General features: G+C 34.4%; 1 long non-coding RNA gene across 2 annotated transcripts; it reads right to left on the bottom strand.

The window, feature by feature from the left end:
* Positions 1–2,204: 2,204 nt before the first annotated feature.
* LOC122052029 lies at positions 2,205–8,336 on the bottom strand. Of its 2 annotated transcripts, XR_006131692.1 has the most exons (4): positions 8,068–8,336; positions 7,815–7,952; positions 2,572–2,657; positions 2,205–2,499 (listed from the first exon to the last, which is right to left on the bottom strand). It is a non-coding gene; the product is annotated as an uncharacterized LOC122052029 (long non-coding RNA). The 2 variants fall into 2 exon arrangements; XR_006131693.1 differs by lacking the exons at positions 2,205–2,499; positions 2,572–2,657 and adding an exon at positions 7,568–7,639.
* Positions 8,337–8,627: the final 291 nt, after the last annotated feature.

Here is an 8,627-nt window from a genome sequence, read left to right as displayed (position 1 = left end):
TTGCCGACCACAAGCTTGTGCTCCAAGCAAGGAAAGAATTTAAATAAAATTAAAATCTCTCTTTTAAAATCCCTTTTGTGGATAGTTATAAAAGGAATGTTTTATAAATTAAAATCTCTCCATCTTTTAAATAATTTTATGGATATCTATAAAAGAAAAGATTTAAAATAAAATATGGTTACAAAAAGGAAAGTTTTATAACAAAAATTAAAATCTTTCTTTCACATTGTAGATAACTATAAATAAGGAAAGATTTCAAATATCTCTTTTATTCCTTTGTAGAATGATATAAAAGGAAAGATTTTAAAATTTAAAACTCTCTTTTAAAACCATTATAAAAGGAAAGTTTTTAACAAAATAAAAACTCTTTTTATTTCTTTTTGTGACCAATCTAAAAAAGGAAAGTTTTATATTAAAATCATCCTTTTAAATCCTTTTTATGGATCTCTATAAAAGGAAAGATTTCACAAAAAATAAAACTTCCTTTTCTTCTTTTGTGTGGCCGACCCTTTGCTTGGGCACCAATCAAGGCTTGGCCGACCCTAGCTTGGGCTCCAAGCTTAGCTTGGCCAGCCCCTTGCTTGGTTTCCAAGCAAGGCTTGACCGACCCTAGCTTGGGCCTTAAGAAGCTTAGGCTTTTGGGTGGATATAAGGCTTTATATAAGAGGCTACAATAGGGACCTAGAGGAGGAATTGGTTTTGGTCTTCCGATGAGCTTGAGCTTCCCATGTTCGCCCCAAACACCCAACTCAAGTTCATCAATAATATCTCATTCCACTAAAGAGTTATTATTGCACTACCACACCAATCCCATATTACAATATGAGCTCCTTTTTATCATGAGTGTGTTAGTTTCCCTGTGTTTAAGATATTGAATGCCCACTAATTAAATGAGTTACTGACAACTCACTTAATTAATATCTAGCTCCAAGAGTAGTACCACTCAACCTTATCGTCATGTCAGACTAAGTCCACCTGCAGGATTTACATAAAAATCCTTATGAGCTCCTCAAGGGGACATCATCAACCTAGATTACGAGGACACAGTTTCATTCTATAATCAACAACACACCATATAAATAATATCATTTCCCAACTTATCGGGTCTATTAATTTAATGAACTAAATCACACCCTTTGATAAATTAAAGAAATAAATATTAAGTATACGTGCTTGTTATTATATCATGATTAAGAGTACGCACTTCCATAATAATAGATGTTTTGTTCTTTTATATAGTCAGTATAAAAAGAAACTACCTTGGTCCTGCTCAATACACTCATAGTGTACTAGTGTTATTTTAAAGTCAAGATAAACTAATACCAAATTACACTACAACCACTCCAATGATTTGTCCCATTCCATCTTGGTTGTGAGCTACTATTTGTAATTTATAAGGAACTGATAACATGATCTTCTGTGTGTCTCCTCACACCATGTTATTTTCAATATAAATTAAATGGACAACTACACTTAGCAAAAATGTAGACATTTGACTAATGTTATTCTTATAAATGTTTATACAAAAGCTAGGCTTTTAGTATACATCCTAACAATCTCTCACTTATACTAAAAGACTATACTACCATATATGCTGTCATACATCTGATTCCCATCCCTTCAACATGCCCATCAAAAGCTCTTGCCTTAAGGGCCTTAGTGAAAAGATCCAGGTTATCTGCTGATGCAATCTAGGCGACAACAACTTCTCCTCGTTATACGATGTCTCGTATTGGGTGGTACCACTACAATAAAAACCCTCATAGACATTGATTTTCCACCGCTGTCTATTATATTTTCGACCGATGTCTATGAAGGTGATGTAAAAGATCTACCATTTTAGACATCGGGTTAAAACCGGTGTAATATCACTTAATGACACCGATTTTCAAATCGGTTATTAACCGGAGTAGTATCACTTAACGACACTGTTTCATCAACGGTGTAAAACCGATGTAATATATATTAATAACACCAGTTTTGGCAGCGGTGGAAAATCGATGTAATATCAATATTGTTTAACGACGCCGATTCGATTTTCGAAACAGTGAAAAATCGATATTATATAACATTTAATAGTACAAAATTTAATTAATATTATTATACATCGGTGTATCTAAACACACCAAGTCAATATCCATGTAACCAACACATAAATATTATTCTTACAATATAATAAGATAATAGATATTGTACACATCAAGTCCGTATCCACAAATTACACAAATATTTTTCTTACAACATCCAAAGATAATTAACTATGATGCCTAAATTGCATTGGTTGATGACAAATCACCGACAGGGGCTAAATCACCTTGAAAAATTATATCAAGCTTACAGTTGCAGGGAGCAGTGTTGCCATTTTCAGTCAACTTCTGTAAAAATCTTCTACCATTGTTGAATTTATGTTTGTAGCTGATGCCAAACACATTTCATCAATTTCTATTGTAACCAAGGCGTCGCATACAACCCGTCCAACTTGGAGAATTTTTGGGCAACCTAATAGGATGTAGCTGTAATGAGCAAAAAGATCAACAACGAAAGATCAACTGCAATAGATAGGGCACTTACCTACAACTGGGCATCGAGGATGTGGTTTCTTTGTGCTTATGTAGTGGATTACTAGTTCCTTCTCATAAATATGCTTGTAGTCCATCCTGCTTGATGAAGAACAACAGATAGAAAGAACACTATTTATGACTTTAATAATAATAATAACATACCTTTTGCTTGGGAAACAAAAACAATATGTGAAAAAGACTAGCCATAAGCTTCTTCATCACTTGATAAATAAATATACATCAAGCATTGTTCAAGGAACATGAGCAATTGAATCAACAGAATCTGTTAAAAGGTTTTTTTTTTGGAGTTGTTAGAATGAAATATAAGTAGAAAGCTATGGAATGTTGTCTACGACATTAACATATCTCACATTGCATTCTACAAAGCACACAAATTCATAGTTCACAACTAATCAAATAAGGACTCATGCCAAATTGAATATGGTTCAAGAAGGAACATGATTTCCAAGGAAACCAAGCTCTGCATTTTAAGAAAGAAGTTCACTTAAAATAGTTGTTTTTAGTTAACTTGTGAACCGTTTAATATTTGTTCATTCACAAAGAAAAAAAATGGCTTTGTACATATGAAACAATCTCACTTGACCGTTATGTTTTTATCTTTCATTACTAACAAACAAAAAATTAGGGAATTTTAATTTATATTGGATAAAAACATAACTACAAAACTTTGGTAAAGAGTGAAGCACTACTTTACCAGCGGACAGGATTTTGCAATTTTGTAATAGGCTTTCCTATTAAAGGGCACTTCATATTTAATAGGTTATTCTGGGTACTGGTCATGACTATATCTTTTTGCTCCTCACCAGGCATTGGTTGACCAGCATGGTGAACATTCTGCAATAAATTATGTAATAATTTAACAATGCCACAATACTTTTCGATCAAATGCATGCTAAAATAAAATTGAAGAATACATGTTCCTCTTGGCTGCATACCCTCACATCACTAATAAAGACAATATATACATCGCTCTTGAATAACAGAAACACACTAAAGAAAAGAGGTTTTTTTTTTTGACAATTAAACATGCTTAATTCATACATAAAACTGAGAAATGACAAAAACCAAAATTCATAGACTAATTGGGAAATAGAGGAGAAAAAACTGAAAATAACTTAACCATAAACAATGAATGCAGAGGAAATGCCATAAGCATATATAAGCAAAAAGTTATTATTCCAGTTTTAAAGTAAAAACTTATGTCATGCATTCAATCATATGAAAATAGGCAATGCAACCATATAGTTTTTTTCATATACCAAGCTGAAAATATGATCACACATTCATAAAAGAACAGCAGGATAATAAACTTCACGCATATGGTGTAACGCCCCAAATTTCATCAATTAGAGTCCTAAAACTAATTTAAAAATATTTAAAATTACTATAGAAATATTCTAGGGATTTTTAGAAATTTTTAGAGTATTTTTATGTAATTTTTGGAGGTCGTTTGGTATTTTTACAAAACGAAGGAAGTTTCGACAAAAAAATGTCCAAGCCAAGAATTGAACCCATGACCTTTGACTCGGTCAAAACCCGGCTGACCAGGTGTGCAAACGGATTTTTCTGTTTAAAAAAGGTAGCGAATTTATTTAAGATAGTTAACAGAATATTGGATTATAAAAGGGATAAGTTGATCTTTGATTTGTTTGTTTAGAAAAGTTAGCGAATTTATTTAAGATAGTTAACAGAATATTATAAAAGGGATAAGTCGATGTTGGATTTGTTTGTTTAGAAAAAGTAGCGAATTTATTTAAGATAATTAACAGAATATTGGATTATAAAAGGGATAAGTTGATGTTGGATTTATTTGTTTAGAAAAGATAGCGAATTTATTTAAGGAGTTAACAGAAATATTAAGTTATAAAAAGGGATAAGTTGATGCTCTGTTTTCCCGTGACTTAAACCATTCTCTCCTTCTCTTCTGCGTACGATGGCGGAGCTCGGGCAGAAAATGAAAGGGAGTTAGGGCATCATCTCCAGCGGCCGGCCAAGGTCCTAGAAGCCCTTTTTGTTCGATTGTGAGTCCAAGAAGCAAGGTAAGTGCTTCTCACCTGCAGTAGGAGTAGTTTTGGACCTTTGTTCTTCTTGAATTCGAAGCATAAGAAGCGCTTATGGTGCATATTTTTAATTAAGCCTATAGTACAGATTTTAATTAAGCTTATAGTGTAGATTTTTATGTAGGCTTATAGTGCAGATTTTAATTAAGCTTATAGTGCAGATTTTTAATTAAGCCTATAGTGCAGGTTTTAATTAAGCTTATAGTGCAGATTTTTAATTAAGCCTATAGTGCAGATTTTAATTAAGCTTATAGTGTAGATTTTTATGTAGGCTTATAGTGCAGATTTTAATTAAGCTTGTAGTGCACATTTTTAATTAAGCCTATAGTGCAGATTTTTAATTAAGCTTATAGTGCAGATCTTTATGTAGGCTCATAGTGCAGATTTCTTAGAACTTAAAATGTAGATTTCTTTAGAGCAGATTTCTTTAGAGCTTGTAGTGTAGATTTCTTAGAGCTTAAAATATAAATTTCTTTATAGCAGATTTCTTTAGAGCTTGTAGTGCAGATTTATTAAGAGCTTATGGTACAGACTTCTTTAAAGTTTATAGTGCAGATTTTTGGTGGAACTTGTAGTGCAAATTTTTTGTGGAATGTATAGTGCAGATTTTTGGTGGAACTTGTAGTGCAGATTTCTTAAGAGCTTATGGTACAGACTTCTTTAAAGTTTATAGTACAGATTTTTGGTGAAACTTATAGTACAGATTTTTTGTGGAACTTATAGTGCAGTTTTTAAAGAAAAAGATTATAGTGCAATTTGGTTAAGTATTATAGTGCAGAATTTATGTTTGCATAGTATGCAGAAATAGTATAGCATAGAATGCAGAATCTTGATTAGTATAGTATTTAGAATTTTGATTAGCATAGTATGCAGATTTTTGTTTATGCATTTCAAAGTTAGAATTTGTTTAAATATTTTAGTTTTTAAAGAAGCATTCTTTTATTAGAAGTATTAACAAGTCTAAGAAAGATAAAGAAAAGAAAGAGAAATGCCAAAGCTTTAAATAGATCCCAAAGTCAAGACTTTAGGGATTTTGGCACACAAGGTGCTTAAAGAAAATGCCGAGGCATTATATATTAGAAGTAATAAAAGATAACAAGTATTTTACTTTATTTAAGAGGCTAGTACCCAACTTCCGAGGTTGTCGTTAAACAAATCCAGGTGTCCAATTCCGAGGTCTTGGCCCTGGTAGACCGAGGTCTGCTCTTTTAGGATTGGTGGCTAGCTACCCCAACCTATTAGGGAACGCGCATAAGATGGTACTACGCCTGGGCCCAAGAAGAAAGTTGATTATTATTTTGAAGTATTAAAGTATAAGTTTTTAAACAAGTGAAATAAGATTCAGAAAGTGTTTAAAATTCAACAAGATTATGCTAGCATGATTGTATAGATTTGTTATACACGTTTAGCATTTCAGTATGTTTCTTTTGCTTGTAGATGAGCATGAGTAGTTTTCCTTTTGAGCATTTAGCTTTTAGATTTCAGTATATTCACATGCATATTCGAGTTTTGTGAGTTAGATATCGCTTACTAAGCAATTTTGCTTATAGATGCATTTTCCTCTTACTGCAGATAAAGGAAAGGAAAAGTTATAGCAAAGGAAGGCGACAAGGAGGTGCGGATGGATGTGTGATGCCTGGACTATAGAAGCCTTGGGACCTATCATAAGAATTTATTAAGATTGTCATTTATTAAGAATGTATTAGATGAGTCATTTAGTCTTCCGCTGCTAGTTAATTGTATGTTTTGAGTTCTCCAAGAATTTTAGGAATTTCTATCAACATGTGAACAAGGATAGTTAAGTAAAGTTAGTAGTCCAATAGCGCTCGCCCTCGCAGACTAGTAGTGAGGAGGGTGGGGTGTTACATATGGTGCAACGACAAGCATTAGTTTTAGTATTTTTTTTATTATAGTCAGAAAATATGTTCTTCTCTTATGATTTGCTTAGTTATAATAGTCTTCACATTCCCTATTGAGATGACCCATGATTTAATTTTCTACATGGAATTGGAACCATGGACAAAATTCTTTGGCTTGAGGTTGACATGGTGTTACTGAGGGTATTAACCGAGTCAACAGTGAGCTGGTAAAATATCCCATTAACTTGAGAAATTTCATTTTGTCAAGTCTCTTCCATAACACACCAATAAGCTTTCTTTAAACCCTTCCCGTTTCAACTATCTAATTAATTAAAATTAACACAACACTTCAAGATAACTAGCCAACCAACTAGAATATTTCATCTCATAAGGAAAAGTTAAATGTCATCATTTCATCTTGTTGATGGGTATAACACCCTCTCTGCATCTTAAATGAACTAAATCTGCCGGATTTTCTTTGTTCATGTGATTTTGGTGGAAGTGCCATTTTCACAAGTAGCCTCATAGCCGCATCTTGAGATGCATCACAACAACAACAACCACAAAAACTACTATTGACATATGAAATTGTGTTAGGGGCAAACTAGAATTGATACCACAAGTGACAGTAACTAGCATTTACCACTCAAGAGAATCATGCAAACAAAAATGATAAAATCAAGTCAGGGCAGTGTTTGAGGAAATTCATCAAACACATTGCATGCATCAATCAATTAATACTTGCAATCAAAAGATCAAGAAGATGAGACCGTCAAAGATGAGGAAGGGATCAATAGCGACTTCAGTAGCCTGTGATCATTTATCAAGAGATAAATCATTTTAGTTTAATTGTTTAAAGTCCAAAATAATATGCTACTTTCAAGTCCAAAATAATACCCTGTTCAGGAGCAAGAAGACGAAATATATCATTCAAAACATAGTATCCCTTATCCTGAGGGGCTAGCATAAAAAATTAAGCAAATTTTTTCTTGGCGTCATCTTTCCCGATGAGATACCCCCCCCCCCCCCCCCCCCCAAGAACAGTAAGACAGCCATTCATCGATTTCTGCCCATCCACTGTCTTAATCTCCGCCCTATACTCGCTATAGTCAACGGAAAGAAGCTTCTCCTTGATTGCCTTTCCGTCATTCACCAAGCACCACCAAACAGAAGATACCAACTCAGTAGATCTTACAATAACAAACAATAAAAGACCGAAAGAAATAAAGAATCGACACTTAGTCTAAAATGATTGCCACTGTTTGAGAATAAAAGTACGAGATGAATGAAGATAACTAAACAAGGCATCTTACATCCATGCCGGTGATGGAAATTATTTCGCCCCGATGATCCAGTCGGCTGAGCGTGCTTCCCTCGTTGGAGAAGCGGAAGAGAAGCTGAGGGGAACTGGCAAGGATCTGGTACTACTGATTCTCGAAAGCCATGCCAACCTACCACCAAATTCGGAATTCAGGTCCCAGAAATCAAACAACAACTACATTCATCCACGCGATCGAATAGAAAGAAAGCGAAAACCGCGATCCAGCATGAATCAAGAAACATTACCACATGCGCGGGTAGACGAGCTCGATCGGTCGCCATCAGGTGTCGCCACAGCCGGATCGACGGAAGTAGAAGACGATAAAGAAGAGGAAAGGAAAGAAGAGAAGCTCTCGTAGAAGAAGAAAGCAAAGGGAGGAGTTGGAGGAGATGCGGTGTGGTTGGACGGAGATGCAAGGGCGTCCTGTGTTGATCCTGATTGGGAGAGGAAGGGGCGTCGATCTAGGAAGGGGAAGAGGGAGATGAGGCGACGGTATACGGTGGACGACGCGATATAGGTTTAGGTTTGGAGAGAAGAGTGAAGTGTTGTAAATTTTGGCTAAGTATTGGTGGGAAAATTGAATTATTTTATTATATCATAGACACTGGATTTTAAAAACCGTGGTTAAAATCGGTGTCTATTAACGAAAAAAAGGCGCTCATAGACATCGGCTTAAAAACCGATGTCTATGAGCGAAAATCTGCGCTTATAGACACCGATTTTTGGAAAAATCGATGTAAAATACTCAAAGACATCGGTTTTTGCTTAAAACCGTTGTTGTTCCACTGATGTCTATGAGGGTTTT

Source organism: Zingiber officinale, chromosome 3A, assembly GCF_018446385.1.
Source record: "Zingiber officinale cultivar Zhangliang chromosome 3A, Zo_v1.1, whole genome shotgun sequence".
NCBI classification, from domain to species: Eukaryota; Viridiplantae; Streptophyta; class Magnoliopsida; order Zingiberales; family Zingiberaceae; genus Zingiber; species Zingiber officinale.
The sequence above is the reverse complement of the archived record's forward strand: the minus strand, read 5'-3'. Positions and strand labels throughout refer to the sequence as shown.